The sequence below is a fragment of the Dipodomys merriami genome, unplaced genomic scaffold (genome assembly GCF_024711535.1).
Source record: "Dipodomys merriami isolate MVZ:Mamm:240054 unplaced genomic scaffold, mDipMer1.0.p SCAF_20, whole genome shotgun sequence".
NCBI classification, from domain to species: Eukaryota; Metazoa; Chordata; class Mammalia; order Rodentia; family Heteromyidae; genus Dipodomys; species Dipodomys merriami.
Window position 1 is genome coordinate 11,868,715 of NW_027203382.1, and position 23,456 is coordinate 11,892,170.

At 34.6% G+C, this 23,456-nt stretch overlaps 1 pseudogene; it reads right to left on the reverse strand.

Moving 5' to 3' along the window:
- Positions 1-1,263: 1,263 nt before the first annotated feature.
- Positions 1,264-1,957, reverse strand: LOC138832822 (programmed cell death protein 6 pseudogene; annotated as a pseudogene).
- Between the last annotated feature and the right edge of the window lie 21,499 nt (positions 1,958-23,456).

Consider the following 23,456-nt stretch of genomic DNA (forward strand, 5'->3'; position numbering starts at 1 on the left):
CATCCTTTAGCAAATTTTCAATATTGCTATTTCATGTTGAGTACCAGATGTCAGAAGAGTTGAAAACATGTTTATTTTGGTCTCTTGGTCCTTCAAGAATTTTCTGACTCAATATCTTCTCCATCTTTCATGGATATGTATTTAGCCTCATTGAGTGAATAGCTCTGAGGAGAGCAATCTGCATACTTCAAAAAGAAATGATTTGGCCACCTGCACTTTTGGAAATTTGTAAAAAAAAAAGCTATAGAAATATTTCTAAGGAGGAAATATCAATAAATAATATATTAAAGATTTTGGATCTCTGAGGAATATGGAGCCTCATTAAGGTGCAAGTTTCTCACAGAGACAGCACTGAAGCGAGCAGTTAGGTAATTTAATGTGACTTCTCATTTCAAGAGAAATAGTACAATATACTTTGCAATTTCCAAAGAATAAGCTCAAATTAGTTTAGATTCTTAATATTTCTCTGTTTCCCTTTACCTCCTACCTATCTGTATGTCAATACTACATTAATAGACTTGCATTACAATATGAAGGTCATGTCTAAATTCAAGAGTTATTTCTTCAAATTATCAGCTGAAATTTAACAGAGCTGACAAAGCTAATTAGAAATAAAGTTTAGAACTTACACTAAAGTCTTTGTCACCCAAGGTTAAATCTTAAGATACAAATCCATTGTCATTTTCCCCAATAGATTCCATATAGCATTCCATATTATATTTCTTGTTTTAACCTTGGAAAAATTGTGGTATTGCCAGAAAGAAATAAATCTATTTAATTTAATTTTTTTGTCGGTTGTGTGGTCTTGAACTGTGAACATGGGTGCTGTCCCTGAGCTCATCAGCTCAAGGCTAGTGCTCTACCACTTAAGACAGCACCACTTCTGGTTTTCTGAGTGGTTAATTGGAGATAAGAGTCTCACAGACTTTCTTGCCCGGGCTGGCTTTGAATCCCGATCCTCAGATCTCAGCCTCCTGAGTAGCTAGGATTACAGGCATGAGCCACTGTGCCTAGCTTAATTTAATTATTTTATTTAAAAACAAATTATTTTACATTTTAAAATTATTGCCATTTTACAGAGGTTTCATTCTTTTTTTAATAGACTACAGAATTTTAATCTAGAACATGAAGGGTTAGATCTTACTGACAAGAGTTTCTTAATACATATTTTTCTTTTATACGATTTCTTTTTTTCTGTATCATTACTTTATTGCATATTTTGTATGTTTCAATTGCATATTTTGTATGTACAGTCGGGTCACAAGTATTAATTTTAGAAAACCCACAGAAGGAAGAATAACTAATCTAACTGCATCAGTGTCCTGATTTGTCCCAGGTAGGGGGTTGGCATTTTCTTCCCAAACGGTGCTGATATTCACAAGGCTTAGTTACACGATGCTGAAGACCATGGAGAGATACTGCTCTTAAGACACCTGAATCCAGCCATCTTGATCCGTGTCGTAGCGCCTGAATATATCTGTCAGCCTCTGCAGGACGATGCAGCCTTGGATGAAGTCATCAAACGCAATCTGGCCTTGTCCCTGTCGGTCAAACTTCCTGATGAGGATATCGTGGAAATGGTCAGAGAGCCAGTAGCCTGAGAGTGCTTGCTTAAGCTCGCTCTTGTCGATCATCCCGGAGTTGTCTCTGTCATAGGTGCGGAAGACATTCTGCCAGTCTGTGATGTACTTCCAGGCACCAGCGAACTCACTGAAGGTCACTCCAGCTTTATTCTCCAGTTCAAACATAGAGATGATTGACCTGACGGTCACTGAATTAAACAGGGTCCTTATACCATTGGAGAGAGCTTGCTGAAGCTCATGTCCACTATCACCCCACTCCTATCTTTATCAACCCGCTGGAAGATGTTCCACAGGAAGCTCTGGTCCAGCAGCACTGCGCCCGCTGCGGGGCTGGGGCCGGCCCCAGGGCCCAGGCTGTAGGCATAGGCGGCCATGGACGCTGGCGATGCGGGCGACGCTGCTCAGCTCTGACCACAGTGCTCTCTTTTATAAGATTTCTTATTGACACTGTTAGTTGTACAGGTGTGTTTTTCTTTTGACACTTCCAGACACATAAGTCAGGTATCCCTCTCTGACCCTCTTCCAGCATCACCTTCCTAAAATAATTTCAGCAGTTTACATTGTGTTTGCTTACATTTTCTTACTTCAACTATTTTCATTCTCATTCATTCTTTCCACTGACCCTCTCCATTCCCACAGATACCATACCCCAAGATAGCTTATTTCACTTTCCCAAATATCTTTCTAACATTATATCTGGGGAATTTTTAATTTTCCATCTGTATTTCTTTTATGTTACTGAAATCATTACCAATTTTACCTTTTTAAATGCATCAGGTCTATTTCATATTATGCTGATAATATCCTTAAAATATAAGTTTTATTAGCAGTAAACTGCTGTATTTCAATAAACTCCTGGTACACTGATTGCAAATTTAATACAATTATGCCTAATTTTGTGTACTTAAACTTAATCTTCTAGTCTTGTCAATTTCAATATTCATTTTAACACCAGAATTGACTTTGCCTGTATGAGTTAACCACATGTCCTAATGCAATAGTACAAAGATCTGAGTACAGTGCATTATGTCAAATTTTGAATGTTCTTCCATTCATATTTATATATTAATATTCATATGTGATAATATTCATTTATACAGCTTCTCTAAGAGTTAGGCAGATGAGCAAAGTTTATTTTATGACTGAGATGATTACATCTGAGATGATAAAGATAAAAAGTATGCAAAAGCCACTATTTGCTTTAGGGTTATTAGGCTGCTGTTAAATCGCCATTTTAGCTGCATATGTACCAGATTCTTCACCATTGTTTCTCAAAGTATTATCACTGGGATACACACACATACACATACACATACACACACACACTCACACACACACACACACACACACACACACACGAACACATACACATACCATTGGGAATACTTAGGATACACACAATGACAGATCCTAAGAGTGAGACCTATTGAATGACTTGAATGGACATTGTTAAACAATTACTTTATTTACAATTAAAAACTTAGAAGAAAATAGTTCTAGTAATAGTAATGTCATATAAGAAAATCAATACACTTTAGTGATTCTCAAAATACATAAACCTTTGAATGATAATCCAACAAGCTAATTGTATGGTAAAAAATCATGATAATATTCTATTTTTAAAAAAAGAAAAACAGCTACTGAAAGGGATAACGTTCTACTCAGTTGACTCATTTAACAGCCTACCTCAGATTTTGGATGTGCTTTTTTTTTTTTTTTAAGAAATCCCAATTTACTATTCCAAAAACACAGAAATAAAGGAAGCAAAAAGGAAGGAAGGAAGGGAGGAAGGGAGGGAGGAAAGAAGAAAGAAAAAGAAGGGAAGAAGGAAGGAAGGGAGGAAGGAAGGAAGGAAGGAAGGAAGAAAGGTAAGAAGGAAGGAAGGAAGGGAGGGAGGGAGGGAGGGAGGAAGGAAGGGAGGAAAGGAGGAAGCAAAGAAGGAAGGAAGGAAGGAAGGAAGGAAGGAAGGAAGGAAGGAAGGAAGGAAGGAAGGAAGGAAGGAAGGAAGGGAGGGAGGGAGGAAAGGAGGGAGGGAGGGAAGGAGATAAAATTAAGGAAGGAAAGAATGGGAAGAGAGATAAGGAAACAGGAATGGAGGCATGAAAGGAAGGAATCAGGGGAACTAAAAGTAATTTTAATGAGAGAATGATAACTAAAAGCCCCCATAAAATCTACTATTTTTCTAATATTCCAAAAGCCACATGTATAATGGGAGTTTTATTGTGTTGTCTAAGACAAAATTAGAATGATGAACATTTACTAAGTTAGAATAGAAAGTAGAATAGAAAGTGCTAGTATCCAGATTTTATCACTTAGTACATATTACCAAAGAGATTAGTTATATATGTACCTGAAAAGCTAAGATAGTGTACACGTTTGTCAATAAGATACAGAAATGAGTTTTTTATTTTGTTGATAATGACTAATTTTGCAAGGGGGTTTTGAGAAGACATCCCTTCTTTAGTTTCAATTTTCCCATCCATCCAATGATGATAATATCAGCTGTTAGATACATGTCAGGAGTTTTATCCAACAAATACTCTAAGTTAATGTAAAATAACAGTTACAATTAATTATTGAGAAGAGTATACTATACCTTGTTCAACATTTATTGATTACTTTTAACTTTTCTTAGAATCATAATATGCTCATATTTCCCCTCAATATATTAGTTAATGTATTTATCCATTCAATAAGTACTCACTGGGCAACTACTAGATGCAGGGCTTCTAAGTTTTGCAAGAAATAAGTTATCATCCCCTGAGCCCTTGGAATCATCGTTCTAGTAGAATAAACAAATAAACATGTAGTTATAACATTATAAGAATATTAAATGCTATAAAATAATACCCCATGAAGCAATAAGTTCATTTACCATTGGAATCAAAGGTACCAAATTTCAAGTATGAATAACAAGTGCATTTGCTCAGAAAATAGAGGTAATGAGGGTAGAGAGAAGACAGAGTATTCCCAGAAAATTCAACAGTTACATGAGTGTTCTGAAATCACTACAGAATTTTTAAGATCCTTTCTAATAATTTAATTATCATTTATGATCAGTATTATTATTTTAAAGAGTGGGAATGTTGGTTAAATTATACAATAGAGTAAGATTTCTTTAAATATTTTCTTTATCTTTAAGTAGATATATTATGGAGTTGCCTTTAAAGCAGTTTATGAATACAATGTGCTTTGATCAATGTCACCTCTTGCAACATTCTCACCCACCCTTTGTATTTATTGATTAACTTTGCCTTTCACTGTCTAACCAGAAAGACAAATGAACTGAACATACGTGGCTCATGCCTGTCATCCTAGCTAGTCAAGAGGCTGAAATCATGGTTTGAAGACAGCTTGAGCAGGAAAGTCCATGAGACACCTATCTGTAATTATGCAACACAATAAAGCAGAAGTGGAGCTATGGCTCAAGTGGAAGAGCACTGGACTGGAGCAAAAAAAAAAAGCTCAAGGACAGCACTCAAGCCTCGAGTTCAAACTCCCAAATCAGCACACACACACACACACACACACACACACACACACACACACACACACACACACACACACACACACACACACACACACGCAGGCAACTGATATATTAAGGAAGAGCACCAAAAAGTCAAATAATGTTCATTTAAATCATACAATAAAAAGTAAGTAGCTATACATAGTGATTTATCAGAAACAGCTTGGTTCATCCTATTTTCCGACTGTAGTTATTTATGCTGTAATCTCTCTTCCAAGTCTCAGTTCGGCAGACAGATTATTAGGACTCTAGGGAATCAAATGATTGTATTAATAGGAGAAAACCATATCTCAGTTTAGGGAATTGGTCTAGAGGTGGTTCCTGTTGTCCTGTGTTAGAAGAATATGCTGTGGCTTTCAGCGGTTGATGATGGAAGCTTGGCTTCGTTTCCTAGAATAATTCTTTGAATTGCTTCTCTGTCTGTCCATACATGGCCACAAAATCTACTGCCACAGTCCTCCCAGTGCTAACGAAAACTATATGATATTTTTTGTCCGGCTTTCTTCCTTCCTATCTGTTTTATTTACCTCCATAATCACTTCAATTTATAAAACTTCAAGTGAAATGTATCTGAGAAATCATGAATATTTTCATGTTACAAATGTCCTTAATTGTGTATTGGTATAACCCTCAGAAAAATAGATAACCAATATAATTATAGTAATTAGCAGTAATAATCACAAGAATGTATTTCAATAATTATCAGAATATTAACTGTTTTCCCATATTTACTTTCATTTATATAGGTATAAACCTTGAGTTTCTTCAAACATGATGAAGCTCCAAAAATATAAGAATATGTTTTGGCTTCAACACTTAATTGTACAGAATATCAGTTAATGTATATTTGATCTAGTCTTTGATTTCCAACAGATGCTGTACCTCTTCCTAACTGCTTCTCATGATGTGACATATACAGTTTGACATGGCTGTGATGGGAGGATTAACATGATAAAAATGAGTAAGTTTACAGATAAGACCTTGCTCCACTCTTGGAAAATTACTTGCTCAAAACTTGCCAGAATAACTCTGCTTTAGAGTTGTTCTGTAAGTACATCACTCATCTGCATCAGATGAAGGTCTAGCTCTTAGTTGAATCCAATAAATGAAATTACTTTATCATCTTCTGGGTATAACGTGGCAGAACAATGCTTTTATTATTAAGTTATATAAAGAAAAACAATAAAGTTATCAGTTAATATTATAAATATTGAAGAGTAGCTATTATAGCAAGGATTAAATGAATGAAATTCCATACAGAAGGCTTCCAAAGATAAATTGAGCTAAGTGCTAATAGGTAAAGATTGAGAATCAATAAATATACAAACACATAAAAACACCAAAATAAAGCAAAGAAAAATACCTTGTCCAAAAATTAAATCATTGTTTCAAGGAAAAAAAGCTTTAGGGATAGAGTTAAATTCCATGTAAAGGTTTGGTTTATTCTCAAGATATTTTCTAGAGTTTAAAATTATTGTGTTTGGAAACTGGAACACTATGCTAAGATTTCTAAAGAACAGATCTCAAAGCTCCACATTCTTCTAGGTTTGAGGAGAACTCACACAAGATGTTTCCTTTTGCAAGCTTCCTAGACTCATTAACTTCCAGGAGAAGATTGAGGTTGATTAAAACTGCAAAAGTTCCTAAATTGCTGCTGTGGCCATTTGGGCTAACATGATCTGTCATTCATCCAAAATGCCTTAAAAAGAAATAATTTTACTCAGAGTATATAAAGAATAGATAAGGAATTCTTCATCATCAGTAATGAAAATAGAAGGATCAGTAAAACTGGACAAAATGATCTCAAAAGAGATTATTCAGATTGATAATACATGTGTGTGAATAATGTTTTATTTTATGCAAATGAAAAATACATTAAGAGATCACTGTACAATCCTTAAAATCACTATAACTAAAGACAAAGTAATGAAAAGTGTTGACAAGCATGTGGAAGAGTCCAATCTCTTAGCTATTGGTACAGAGGTGAAGTCTTGGGTAATATCTAAGAAGTTGAACATCTGTACATTCCTAGTACTCACCAAGTACACTTACGAGTTTGTTCCAGCTAGAAATAAGGACTGCCCTCCCACCAAACATGAAAAAAATCCCATGGTTCTGATCTCCATATGGAAAGGACTCATAGTCACTATTTGTGTAATATATTAATAAATTATTATATATTTATCCAAATACATTCCTTAAAATAATAATGAGTAAATAATAATGGTATGTTACATCAATTAAATAAGCCACAAAAGAATATGTAATATAATATTATACTATATGAAAGAAAAATATTGATCTATTATTCTAAAATGAGAGTGTTTCTGTACTGATTATGTAGTTTCTGGTTGTTGCATAGTAGTATTTATGTTTTAGAAATAAATGTTTCTATATATTATTGATATATGTACATTTCTGTTAAGTGTACAACTTTTTTTTTATCGGTTGTGGGGCTTGAATTCGGGGCCTGGGTGCTGTCCCTCAGCTCTTCAGCTCAAGGTTAATGCTCTACCACTTGAGCTACAGGGCCACTTCTGGTTTTCTGGTGGTTTATTGGAGATAAGAATCTCATGGACTTTCCTGCCCAGACTGGCTTTGAACCATGATCCTCAGATCTCAGCCTCCTAAGTAGCTAGGATTATAGGCATGAGCCACCAGCGCCTGGCTACAATTAAAAAAAAATTGAATACTGATTATGTCTCAAACATTCTTCTGAGGCAGAAGGAACAAGTTAATTGTCCTGTCAAAATGTGAAGTTCAATGCAACTTAATAGACACCACTGGCTTAGAATATCAACTTATCAATTGATTCTTTGTATTTTGTGAATAAATATGTGTTTGCTACATAGCTGTTTTTTTACAATGTTTTCATTGCCTACTTTCTCAATAAATGCTTTGTCCAAAACAAAAATTAAGTAATATCTTATTAATTAAACATCTTTGTACAACTACTTAAAATAAACATTGAACAAATATCATATTATTGCTTCTGATAAATGTCTTATGAAAACCAAATTATGAGCCAGTGGCTCATACCTGTAAGCCAAGCTCCTCCAAAGGCTGAGATCTGAGAATCGTGGTTCAAAGCCAGCCCAGGCAGGAAAGTCCATGAGACTCCAATCTTCAATTTAAAAAAAAGCAAGCAAGCAAGCAAGCAAAGTCATCAAGCAGGAACTGTGAATTTTATGATTTGTATGCTTCCTGAGAACTTTAAATACTTGGCACAACTGTATTAGAATTATCGTCTTCACAGACAATATACCTTTTACATATTGAGAGGCCTTTCAAACAGGTTACCTCTCTATTACTTTACACTTTACAAGTCCATTTCCCTACCACCTCCCTCAAAGGGCCACAAGCCCTCCAGGCCTTGAATCATGTCACTAACGTTCTGGCTATAGGGAACTAGAGAGCACTCCCTTGGGTTCCTATTAACACCTGCTACTTAATCAGCCAGAGGGGCTTTTGGTGACTGATGACTTATAGTTCCATCCATTCCTGTCCCTTCCTCCCTCCCCAGAGGCCCTACCATCGTTGCAGCCATCCAGTCTGGGAACATAGTCACCACGATTGGGCAGCGCAGCAAGTTAGAGAAATACATTCAATTGCTCAAAAGCTGGAATTTGTTAGTAGTAAATTCCCAGTTATAAATTTGCAAACCAAGAACCTGCAGCTGCAGAATGTATTTGCTGCAAATCTGTAATTTTTCAGCTTTCAGCTTCATAAATATTTTAGATATTGTACAAATACAGCAGCAAATAGTAATGGAGGGTCTCCCTAGATAGAAAGCAACTACGGATAAGATGTATGTGGCTAAGCGTAGGGGGTGCTTACATTTTGAGCAAGGAATAAGTTTAGCAGTGCAGCCATCTCTAATTTAGACTGTTTTCTTAATCTGTTGTCAGGGGAGCATGCTGGGTGATTCACAGTAATGAACTCCACCTGGATGCTCTGTAAATCTGAACAGGAGAACTAACTGCTGCCTACTAACTGTGGTTACCACAGATCTGGTTGAGTGAGCTCTAATTTGATCATTAGGTGACTGTCCCACCAAGGAACTTGAGAAACATTTAGAGACTGTCATTCCATGGTAGTGAAAGGAAGACCACTTATTTAGATAAGGTTATTATGAAAGCAAGTGACCTGTTTTGAACCTGAAATGTTTGTAAAACAATACAAGCAAGCTAATACTAAGTAGTCAAACTTAAACCTTTGGATAACAGTAGTAGTTTAAATGGGATCAGTATTTTTAAGAGGGAAAAAATACAATTTGTTATAAAAGACAAGAGCTATTAACTAAAATTGTTTTAATATCATTATGCTATCAATAGCAAGTAACTCAACTCTATAGGGGGAATACTTGGGGCATCTAGACTTATATGGCTAGTACATTAAATTATATATTGTACTGAGAGCATAACAAAATCTAGCAAGTGAATATTATTTTAAACAGAGCAGAATGTACATGTCACTGCTGCATAACAACCATTATGAAATGCTGTCTGTGTTTCTGGAAAGCAAAAGTTGAGCTGTGTTTCCTGAGTTTTTCACTTGTGTCTGAAAGTGGCCCCCTCCTAATGTGATTTAAGAACAAGGCCATAATCCCTGGTGCTCCTGTTTCTGCTGCATTATCTCTGCCCCTCAGAAGATTCCAACAAAGAAAGCACTACTATAGGGAAAGCTACTGTTTATTTTGTCTTCTCTCTGTATTACAATTAATTTTCTTTGACTTTGACAAATAGTATTTTCCTGAATAGATATAAATTGATTTTTTCTTCTGTATTTTTCCAATTCTGGAAGTACAACAAATATAAAACAAACTTTCTCTTGAATCCAACCCCTTCTTTGTTTACAGTGTGTGTAAATTTCAGTGATAATCTGGGACATTTGTCAGATTTAACAACAAAAAAATTTCAACAAAATTAACTCAAAGTTAATGAGAACATTGTCTTGACCAATAACAGCTGAGCATGTTTCTGTACACATGTCATCCTAGATATTCTGGAATCATACATGGGATAATCATGATTTATACCAACTTCATCATAAATGCAGGAAACTATTTGAAAAATAATTAAAGCAAAGTAAGTTGGGGAAATGGCTCCATTGTTATAGTCTCCCTAGTACCAAAAGGAGGAAAAGAAAGAGGAATGGAAGAAGGATGAGAAAAGTGGGGGAAGAAGAGAAAGAGGAGAGAGTCTAGGAAGGAGGAGGAAGAGGAGGAGGAGGAGGAGGAAGAGGAGGAGGAGGAGGAGGAAGAGGAGGGGCTGATGGAGGCAAAATGAAGTTCCTTAAGACTTCATCTAAACTAATGGCTGAACATATAATACAAACATGATATTCATACACCTGCCATAAACAGAGAAGAAAAATATAGGATTATAGCTTAGACTGGTTTGGGTAAAAAGAGAGACCCTAACTTAAAAATAAGCAGTGCACAAAGAGTCTGGAGGCATGGTTTAAATGGTAGAATGCCTTTGATAGAACTGTGAGGCTCTGAGTTCAATCCTTAGCATCATTTTTTTAAAAAACCTTGAACCACCACTTAATATAGATACAAAACTCATTACATCAAATAAGAAATGTCTAAAATATTGAAACCTGAATAAAACTGATTTAAAAACTCATCATATCAAATAAAAAAGAACATTTTACAGCAAAGGAAACAATAGTCAGAATCAAGAGGAAACACCTTTTTATCATCAAATAAAACAGTGATCCAATTAAGACAAAGGCAAATTGAACAGCATTCTCAAAGTATAAGCAATTCATAAAGAAATATTTAAAACAATTCGCCATATGAAAATGTAAGTCAAAACAAGATTCCATCTCACCAATGTGAATGGCAATGTTCAACAAAATAAAATATAACAAAAAATACCAGAAAAATGCAAAATAATGTATCATACAATGTTGCCAAAAATGTAAATTAGTACAGACTCTGTGGTTATCATTATTGAGGCTACACAATAAAGTAAAATTAGAGCTTCCATATGAACCTACTATGCCACTCACACATATATATCTAAAGAAATGTAACTCAGAACACAATGGAGATACTCATGTTTATTTCAGTAGTGTGCACAATATCCCAGCTATGGAATTAGCTTGAGTGTCTATCAATCAATAAATGGACAAAGAATGTTCTTCATGTACAAATTGGAATATTTTTTCACCATTAAGAAGAAAAGGAAGGGCTGGGAAGGTGGCTCAGCAGTAGAGTGCTTGCCTTGCATACATAAGGCCCTGGGTTCAATTCCTCAGCACCACATAAGCAAAAAGAAAAAAGCCGGAAGTGGAGCTGTGGCTCAAGTAGTAGAGCGCTAGCCTTGAGCTGAAGAGCTGAGGGACAGTGCCCAGGCCCAGAGATCAAGCCCCACGATCGGACCCCCGCCCCCCCCCCCCAAAAAAAAGAAGAAAAGGAAATGAGAGATATTTTTGGTTGCTATTGTTGCTGTTTATGATTTCTTTTCCTCTTGTCTTGTTTGTTACGTTGTATTGGAGAGGGTAAAGGGAGGATACAGAAAAGGTGGAACAAAGGATGAACAAATACAACAGTGGTACTGTATTTCTTGTGAGTGGGGATGAGAGGGAAAAACCTTTCCAGAATTTTTGTGAAGAACACACCTCTTACACTTCATACCATAAGCATGGTCCTCCAGTCCGTCTCAGTAGATATTCTAGGAAGCCTGATGTTGATTGGCAGATAGAGACAATACAAATGTACACCATAGAGGAACTGAGTAAATGTAAGAGGAAATGAGTAGTATAAAAATGGAATATGAGCAATGTGACAGTGACTCATGCCTGTAATTCTAGCTACTTAGGGAGCTGATATCTGAGGATTGAGGTTCAAAGGTAGCCCAATCAGGAAAGTGCCATGAGACTTTTATCTTCAATTAACCACTCAAAAGAAAGAAATAGAAAAAGAAATGGAACTGGAGTTGTGGCTGAAAATGGTAGAGTGCTGGCCTTGAACAAAAGACTACAGGGACAACCCCAGGCTGTGAGTTCAAGCTCCACAACTGACAAAAAATAAAAATAAAGAAAAAGAAAAATTTTAAAAAGGAAGATGACTTGTACAAGTTGTTCTCAAATAAAATAAAAGAACATTTGATTTATGACTGCAAATGAAAGCATGGGAATTAGAGAATATTAGCAGCTAACACTTGTCCTATATATTTTTAATAGAGATTATTACTGTGGTATTCTTTAGAGAGTGCACTGGTCTTATACTTCATATCACAAAGCCAAATGTTATTCTGCTGCATGCCTCACCAGCAAATTATTGCATAAATCACCTTGTGATAAAGCACTAATCCTCTTTAAGTAATGCATTTTAAAAAGTAGTTACAACCATGAATATTACCAGTGATCTTATTAAAAATAAAGAAAAAATTTTAAAAACTTTACTAAAAGTTCTTAAATTTTTTTAATAAAACGTAGAGTTGTAAAGCCAACAAAGATATCTTTTGTTTTTATCTTACACTATCTACATTATTGTAATATAATTTTAAATCCAGGAAATGAGATCCATTATTGGTCAGAGGTCAGCTGCTATACATCAATGTACTGTGATGGAATACATTGAAGGTATTCTGATCTCATTGTATGTTTTTTATTAATTTATTGTTCAATTTTAAGAAACTTCTAGAAATCACTAAAAGGGTTCTTAGGCCTATGGAAAAAGTCATTAAAGCTTATTTGCCATCAGAGATTACCTAGCAGAACTATAAATCACATGTCACTTAGTGATGTATCTATAACTACTTAGTTGGCATGACAAAATCGTGAAGTGATTAGATGATTTATGAGGTATGGCAGGAGAGAACCCCTCAAGGGGAATATTCACAGAGACCAAAATATTTTAACACAGAAGTGTTTTACTTTTCTTAATAGCAATTCAGATTTACAGCAGAGGAAAAAAAAACAAAGTTGAAAAGGTAAGCATAATTTTATGGTGCTAAATTGAAAAGATAAAAAGAAATTAGTGTGATTCCATCAAGATGATAATAATAAAATGCTTGTAGTATTATAAAGACAAGAAAGAAACTAATTCATTCAATAAATAAAACTATAAGCTAAGATAATAAAATTCAACATATTGTTAAAAAGTGAAACATAACCTTTTAGATGTTGCTTAAATTCAAGCTCAATAATTTATTAATTGTTTTTATCTTGGCAATATTTTATTTCTCTGAACCTCCAGTTACTTATTTGTAAAGTGGTTGCTAGAATACCTATTTCAGAATCTCCTTTGAGAAGTATATGTTACAAAACAAAATCATTTCAAATGATTCTTTGTACACAAATACCCAAGCTTCAAGTTTATTATAAGGAAACGAGAGCAGTTAAGAATACAAGTATTTTAAATAGAGATACAGGTGGACCCATTGCAACAATGAGATGTACAAATCATTATTTTGAAAACAAATTTTCACAAATAAATAAATAAATAAAAAGAAAAACGAACTTTACAATTTGGGGGCGGGGGAGATGGGAAGGGATGGGCAGGGGAAACAAAGGAGGAGGTAACAATGCTTGATAAGAAATGTGCTTATTATCTTGCCCATGTAATTGTAACCCCTCTGTACGGTATTTTCACAATAAAAACAAAAGAATCCAAGTATTGAGTTTATCTAAATGACAAACTGTGTGTCTATCAGTTCTGAAATTCGTGAAACCAGATGTTGAAAACTGAAAAAGGCATCTTGTGATTCATGCGTGTTCTACTTCCATTGAACTACATGAAACAGTGGGATTAAGACAAGAACAATGTTTTTAAAATAAAACAACCGTTTAGGATATGCTTACATGGTGCCTATGTACAAGGTAGTACTACTTGTCCATAAATAGAATGAAGCATCAAGTCTGTCCTTTGTCATCAAAGTTGATAAACCTTTCCCCACACTCCTTAGCCTTCTGTCCCCAGTCTCTGCTTTCTCCTGAAAAAGGCATCTTGTGATTCATGCCTGTTCTACTTCCTTCCTAGTATTTGCCAATTAAGAATGTTTGCTAAGACATCCAAACCATAACTTGCCCAAGCTTGGAGAAACTGAATTGTGTAATAAGAAGCCTAATTTTCAGGACTATGAAGGAGAAGACATTAAGGTAAAAAGATTTTTTTCAAAGAAACTTTTATGCAGAAAGTTCATTTGGAATATATAAAACCTGACACGGCCAAGAAGTATGAAAAAGGGCTGAATTTATACAATCAATTTATATTCAACTATGGTATCTTTTTTTTTATTAAGCTCTATGTGCCTCAAGCTAGTCAAAACATGTTAAATATGTTGCTTGGTTTAATCCTCAAAAAATAATAGTATCATTCTCATTTATGGCTATAGTGATAACTGTTTTATGCATTTTCTTCTGCCAGAGATAGAGGTGAATATACTTGAGAGTAAATGAACAAACAAATGGGGGTTATCCCCTGTTGGCACTGTGTTAAATTTTGGTACCCTGGGTATTGTATATATGTTTTTCTGAATTTGGGAAGGGAAAAGGAACAACAAAATGATGAGACAAAGGACAAAAGGGAAACGTATGCAACTGCGATAATCACAAGACAATATTTTGGAAATGATTTGTACAATTTGAAGGTGGGATTGGGAAGGAAGGGAAGCAGGGAGAAAAATGAGGGAAGAGGTACCTAGTTAGACAAGAAATATAATCACTACCTTACTTATGTAACTATAACCCCTCTGTAAATCACCTTGACAATATTTTTTAAAAGAGTAAGTGAACAATCAAACAAAAAAACAAATTAATATGTGATTTATAAATACATGAACATTAAAATAATTCTATGAACAAATATAGAAGAGGTAATTGTTTAGGTTAATTGAATCCATCTCAATCCTAGTAATGTTTTCCTCTCATCTTTGAAATATTTTCCCTTCTGGGACCAAGGTACAATTACAAATTTCTAGCCAGAGTTTCTTAAAACAACATAGATTAAAATAAAACAAAACAGAACTCTTCTTTCACTAATCAGCAGTCAACAATCAATTGTAGGCATGAGAGGAAAATGGATACATTTGTTTGTTGGAAGAGTTGACCTGAATTTCAATTCATTACTTCTAAGTAGTTGATTATTCCAGAAACCTAAATTCCAGGGCAAAAAGAAGAAGAAATGAAGGTAAATGTCACTTATTCTGATTTCTTTTTTTTCTAACTTAAAAATGTTATGCTTTTCAATTCCACTAAACTTTCTCTTCAATATATAAAAAAGTGGATAAGCTTATTTCTACTTATTTCTTTTCAAAAATACTTTTTATACTTCCTTTTGGTCTATTTTAATTGGTAGAAAGTGAACATCTTAGCACACAGCTCAGTTTTGAAGAATAGATGACTAATGTTCACTGTGAGAATGTGCACTGAGCTGGTAAGTACCGTTTATAGATGACAGCAGCACAGGTTGAGTATCTTCTAGCCAAAATGCTTTGGTCCAGAAACACTTCAAATTTTGGATATTTTTTGATTTAGGAATATTTGCATATACATAATAAGCAGTCTTCGGGATGAGACCCAAATCTAAAACCAAACTTCTTTTAATTCATATGTAACTTTCACATGTTGCCCAAAGGTAATTTTATACAATATTTTTAGTGCAACTGTATTTTGACTGTGACCCATCCCATGAGGACAGGTGTGGGATTTTTTTTTCTATTCATTCCCATTAGGTTAACACTCAAAAAGTTTAACATTTTCAAGTGTTTTGGTTTTTGGATATTTTTTTATTAGGGTTGCTCTACCTCTACTCTGATGAAATAAAATTTTGGTGTATCATGGAGAAATGTTCTGAATTATAATCCTTTAACTCATTTAAATATATTGGCCATATTATTCTCCATTGTAATTTTAATGATATAATTTATACATGATTATAATTGCATTACATCTAACATGACATGTATTACAATTACAGTTAAGTTTTAAAATAATCTCTTTGGGCTGGGCACAGTGGCTCATGACTCTAATCTCAGCTAATTAGAAGTAGAGAGAGGAATATCATGGCTTGAGGTTACCTCATACAAAATCATTAGTAACGCTCCCATCTCAACAAAATACGGTATATACCTCTTACCTCAGCTTCACTAGAGTAATGTGTTTTGAAGCTAGCCTGGGCTAGTACAAGACATTATCAAAAAACTAACTAAAGAAAAATTGCTCACCTAGCAATCATCATGTCATAAATTTTAACTTCTTTACTGCTGTGAAATATATATATATATATATATAATTTATATGAGGCAAAAATTTAATTGGCAATACAGGTAGTATTAATAAGGTTTATCCCCTGTTGTCACTGCATTCTATTTTGATGTCCTGGATATTGTATATACATTTATTTGAACCAGGGAAGGGAAGGGGAACAACAAAATCGCGAGACAAAGGACAAAGGGGGAGTATACGCAACAGCAATACAAGACAGTATGTTGGAAATGATCTGTATAATTTTGGGGGGAGGGAAAGAGGGAGAAAAATGAGGGAAAGATGAACAAATTAGACAAGAAATGTAATCACTACTTTACTTATGTAATTATAACCCATCTGTTTACCACCGTGACAATAAAATTTTTAAAAATTCTTAAAATATATATATATATCAATGTGGCCTGTGAATGAGCATCATTTATAGAACTATAGGCTGTACAAACACTAAATTCTAGGACTGGACTAAAAACCTTAAACTGCACATGTTTTACTGGCTAGAGAGCAATGCCAGGTTTTTTTCTTTTAAATCTTCTAATTAAACAAAGCATCAATTCCAAATATTTACTATGTAGAATGTAAACGTAAGTTAGCTTTTAGAATTTATGTCCTGAGTTTGCTCATGTAAAAAGGTACCTTCTTGGTTTAGAGAGAAACAGAAAGTCCTGAGAAGAAGGAGGGATCTTTATGTTTGATAAGTGGATTCCAAAGCAGAAAGCTACCATTTTCCTGTTCTGTAATCTTTTTCTCCATATCTACATTTTTTTTGATGGGGCTGAATTCTTCCATCATTAAGAAAATCACTAGGAGTGAAGGGCAGCAATTCTAACTCTAGACAACATATTTTACATCAACATGGAAAGCATTTCAAGGGTAAATTATGTTTTTGGTTTGCTAGCCAACTCCTCTTTGATTTGATATGAAAGTTAAATGACCTTAGAAAATATTCAAAAATACTTAGAGCCATGCTTGGACCACTCCATAAGCAGCTGGAACATGTGAGCTATTATTATATCTACATTGGTAGATTTGAGTCTTAGTCTGCTGCCAGAATTCCATTGTGCTCAGCATATGAAGGTCATTCTTGGAACATGGGATTCCCCATTTTGAGAGTGAATCAGCTTCTCCTTATACAGTGACTTAAACCTAATACAAATACAATTCTTTCTCACGAAAGTAAAAATGTCTCAAGTGAAGCAATGCTTAATAAATCTTTGTTTTGTTTTGTTTTTGTTTTCATTTTGTGCAATGATCCAACAATGTTGCTTAGGCATTTTGTTTCTGAAAAATGATATTTATTGAAATATTAGAATATATTTTACTTCAATACATACATGTGTTTACATACATGGCATATAAGTATGTGATGTATGTGTTTTATATTTATGCATATAATTTAGCATATACCACCTGCAGTGATATTTCTCCTACTGTTACGTAGTGTAGTATGAAAAGTAGTCTGTACAGTGCCAGGTTCACCAGTAAATACTGATTACTCAAATGATAAGAGCTATAAAATTGGGTTATACATTTATTTATTCAAGCAATGCTTGGACACAACCAACCTTAAATTGTTTTTTAATGTTGTTATTTTCTGTTAGTATTTTTCTTCAAATTAATTTTATGTAGTTCTTCACTTTCTAGGATAGCCAAAACTAGGAAGAAAAGTATGAGTTTGTAGATTTTTGCACTTTTCTGACTTGGCAGCTCCCTTTGGCCCATTACATTCCCTTACAATACCTGCATCTTTCCTCCTGGCTTCTCAAAACACCACTCATCTCTGAGGGCCTGTCTCAAACCCCACTTTTTAAATAAAGATCTCTCTAACTCCCCTAACTGAAGTAAATTTTCCTATCCCCAAGCTCCCCAGGGAAATCCTTTTCTGTACAATGTATTTAGAAATCAATCATGCATTGTCTTGAGATTGTAAGAAGAAAGTTCAAGCTTTGAAGTCAGGTAGAGTCAAGATAAATTCTGACTTTTACAAAATAACAGCATAACCTTTGCAAAGTTATTCATTGTGTAACAACAATAGCAACCAGCTACCCTATAAAAATGTTCCCCATGCATTACTTCATCTATATAGGGAGCAGTAAAATTAGGTGGCATTCTGAGTCCTATAATAGATAAAAGGACGTTGGTACAGAATGTCCTTATCTGTATGTCTACATCCATCCAGTAATGCATCCAAGGCTATGTAGTTAGTATTTTCTACAAGCAGGATTCATGTCCCTGCTTTGTATTCTAGCCACTCTGTTCCTTGCCAGAAGTGTATGGTGGCTCCTAAACTGACAAGTTTTTATGTAGATCGCATTAAATAACAGATACAAAGGGCTTGGCGTATAATAAGGTGAACAACAAACTTATTTGGTGTTTTCCTTGATTTATTTTTCTATTCACTGTTGCTTGTACTCCAACTTACATCCGTGATTACATTCCAAGTGCCAGTATGAATGGTTCGTAAGCTCCTCCGAGCCACCCATGAAAACTGAGAGTTGGTTGAGCCCAGAGACCACCACTACCCATGGTAGGAAGGCAAATTCTAGTGGGGCCTGGAATCCCTGTACCTTTCATTTTCCAATCTACCAGCAGTACTTTAACATAATTTCTTATGTTTCACCCACATCACCATGATCCCCTTCACTACAAGCTCTCACTACATTCCATGTTCCTCCCTGCAAATTACAGAATGGACACTGCTTGGCCTCCTTCCCAAAGTTGTCCACAAGAGCAGCCTCTGCTCTAAATGCCAGTATTTACAAGAGAATAATCCAGGTAAGCACGGAGGGATTATTTTTTTTTAGCTATATTTTCCTCAAAGCACTGAGAAAATCTGCAAGGCAGGGACATATTCTTTCCATTTTCCCATTCCCAGAACTTTGAGTAATAACTGGAACTGTAAGGCCATCAGTGATGCTTATTGAATTTTTCTCATAATAGGAGATTTATTTTTTAACTAGATTTACTCTAGAGAAAGTTTTGGCAAAAGGGATTCCCAGTCAGAGAGTCTCTTCCAGGAATCACTCAAAAATTACCATTTCCCAAACTGTGTTCTGTACAACATTTCACTTGTTAAGCTTAGAGAAATGGTTCTGTGGCCAAATGAGGAAACTTATTGAATATTCTCACTGTCATTCAGGAGAATCACAGTTTTCATTAAGATATTTACCAGTTCAAGAAATACTTATTGCACATCATTTATTTATCATATAAAGGTAAAGCACAATCTGTGACCTCAGGTTTATGATCTAACAAGAATCTAAGAAGGCTCCGGTTAAAGAACTGTTTTATTTTATTCAAGCCAATAGAATCTGGTATTTGGATCAAAATTTCTTTTTCACATGTCACTCTTCCTGACACATATTATGGAAAATATTGCCCATTGTTATCCTAATGAGATAATACTTCTCCTCTCCTAATCTATTTTACAGCCTCTATTTATATTTTTGTTGATAAGTGAATAAAAGGGATCTGCTCATAGATAACAGTTATGATTACTATTTATCCAAACATTATAACGAATTATTACAAATGTCATAGTCAGATTTGAAACTTTATGTAGTTAAAATGTTATACAGTGATGTGAAGGAACCTGCAACGATGTTAAACAACTTAACAAATTAGTCACTGAAAATCCCTCCTGGGGTAAAAAATGAGCAACTGCTTATAAAACACAAACTCCTGACCCACAGTTGCTAAATTAAGCATGTGGATCTATGGAGAGTTTAGTGTGGAAATTAGATAAACTTATTTAAAAGTAACAGTATTATGAATATCATATCACTCTGCAGAATATACATTGTATGTGTGGAAAAATGTCTGGAGTACTCAGTATTCACTTCATACTATCACCATATTGCTGAGGCTTTTTTTCCCTTTTGTGTTATTGATATTAGAATCCAGAGCTTTGCAACCATGAAGTAAATACTCTACCTCTGAGCTACATACAGAGTTCTCAGGCATTTTCTGAATTTTAGTCATCCTGTGTCTACATTACTTGTGTAAAAACAATTTCATATTAGCATTTGTATTAGAATATACAATTTCATAACTAAGGAAGAGTAGATTCAATATATTATATTGAGGTTCAGATTTCTATATGAAAGCAAAAAAGAGTTGTATGTTTGTTGTCAACCCCAGCAGGTGTCTTAAACTAAATTTAACTGAAATTGACATCATATATTTTAACCTTCTCTACAAACAAGAAGAATGCCATCTTTTTGGTATCCGTGTTGTTAATGTCCAGTTAACATATCAATCTAACATTATAATGCATTATAAAAAATTAAGATGTACCTGAACCTTGGAAGTCATTTTGATGCCTAGTTAATTAATGTTGTTAAGTTAATAAATGATTAAATGTTGTGGCTTCCTGTATATTGGAAATATTATTGTACTATCTCCCAGTCAGAATCAATTCTAAATATGAAAAGATACATATTCTTTACACCTAGACCCTTGTTTTGCTGAATTACTTCACTTCCTCTCACCTGAATTGAATCTCTAAATGTGCTACTCACTGGAAAATCTGAATCTCTCTTCTCATTGAATCTAATTGTGTGTGTGTGTGTGTGTGTGTGTGTGTGTGTGTGTGTGTGTGTGTGTGTGTGTGTGTGTGTGTGTGTGTGGTGTTGTGATCTCTCACTCCTCAGAAAACCAAGTCCATAAAAATGGAAAATTATGTGGCTCACATTTTCTCCCAAATTATTTGTCTTTGTCAATCCCTAGATGTTGCAGTGACACTGCCCATTGACACTTTGTATATTAAAGTATTCTGGTGAGGGGGCTGGGACCGGGGCTCAGTGGTAGAGTGCTTGCTTCCCATGTGTGAGGCCCTGGATTGGATTCCTCAGTACCACATAAGAAGAAAAAGCTGGAAGTGGCGCTGTGGCTCAAGTGGTAGAGTGCTGGCCTTGAGCTGAAGAGCTGAGGGACAGTACTCAAGCCAGTGGACAGCACCCAGGTCCAGGCTGCAGGGCCCATGACCGATTAAAAAAAAAAGAAAAAACTATTCTGGTGAATCTAAAACACAACTATGAAATGAACTAACAGACAGGCTATCCAATCATACCTGCTAAAGATATGAAAGTTTTCTTCTCTCTTCATTCCTAATTGAAATATGTTTTTCTTCTCATGAAGTAAGATTAAAATAAAGAATAATGAATGGAATAGACAATGTTATTGGAAAAGAAATTTCAAATCCAGATTCTGATAATTACAAATCAGGACTTAATACAAAGGAAATATTAATTATTTTAATTATTTAATTATTAAATAATTTTAAGCATACTCATGTAGATTATGAAGTCATTTGTCTAATGTTTCAGAAGGTATCTACTGAGCACGAGTGGTTCATACCCACAATCCTAGCTACTCAGGAGGTTGGGAATTTAGGATTGCAATTTCAAATCAGCCCAGGTAGGAAACTGTGAGACTCTCATCTCCAATTAACTACTAAAAAAGCCAAAATTGTAGGTGTGGCCCAAGTAGTTAAGTTTTAGCCTTGACCAAAAAGAAGCTCAAGGATAGCACCCAGGCTCTGAGTTCAGGCCTGCAGATTGGAACACACACACACACACACACACACACACACACACACACACACACACACACACACACACACACACACACACACACCATTGAATCCAATTCAAATAAAATTGGATTAGCACATAATAATATGAACTTAACTAAACCAAATTCACAGATGTGCTGACCCATCTAGAATTTCAAAATCAAAGATAAATCTACTTGTCGTGGTTCTACTTTTATTTATAAACCTGCAAATTCTTTTAGAATGGCCACATCAACATTTGTATTATAAGTTAGAATGATGTCCATCTTTTGTAACAGCTCCAGGACTTTAGAATTTTCTGCATGAGAAATAAAATTTCTGTAAATATAGATAATGAACACTCATTGTGAAAAAATGTAGCATTTGAAGTGAAAATATTTGTTATTCATTACCCTATACTTTTATAATTATGAATGTTTCATATCTCTGTATTACCTCAACTAACCTGATGCACATCTTTTTTCATTTATTTTTATTTATAATGAACATTTTGAGGCAATCTCACAGGAGACTACCTCTAGTTGCTAACGTATTGTTCCTGGGTCATAAACACTTGGAATTTTTTAGGCTTGTAATAAACTACTCTGATACTTGAATCAAAGTGGTCTCCACATAAAATTAATGTTCATATTGAACTTGTATTGGCTCTCATATAGGAATAAAGCCTGGATCTTTCCTGTTCTATTAAAGATGATTCAAAGTTTCTTAGCGCTACAAATAATTCAGAATTATGCATGCTATCTCACATTTTAGTAACTTCCATGGAGTAGATAAACTAAAATAAATCTAAAATATTCAACAAAAGCATGGGGGAAATATTAGGATAGTACAAAAGACTATGAGCATGAAGGAAGTTATTTTCAAACTAGTTTTCCCTTGCTTTAAAGAATGCCACAGGCAAGAATAATGATGCTTCCATGACGTTACTAGAGAGCTATATTTGTAAAGCAGCATGGGAGCCTCATAAAAGGGTAATGAGTTCCTTAAGTGATAGTAAAATAAGCTTTCATGTAGAGATACGCCGAGGTACTACTGTTCCAGGGCAGCAGTGGAGTTGCATTACCTATTTTGTATTGCAATTTTCACTAACAGAAAAAGCGGAATTACAGTAATGGTCACATTTTCCTTCCTGTGACATAAAAAAAATGAACTCTAGTGGAGTTGAACAAAGTAGAGAAAATGATAAAATTTTATACAAAATTTACTTATTTGGCCATTCTTTATATAAGCATGTTATTGGATTACACTAGGAAGCGTATTCCTCTGGCTGAACATAGCATTACTCCAGATAACTATTTTCCCTTGATTCTCTTTTTAGATTTGTAAATTATTGCAGCTTCACAAAATATGCAGAGTTCTTTGACATTTATTTTATACAATTCTTGTCTCCTCACGTCCATGTTTGCATTTAAAACAGTCACCAATAAAAAGGTTCATTTGGTACAAGTAATTTTGTTTTGGTGAACAAAAAAAACAATCTTAGAAATTTCAATGTGTTATTCAATCTACTTCCTTCCTCATAAGATAAAATTATTTCCTCCTGTGTTAG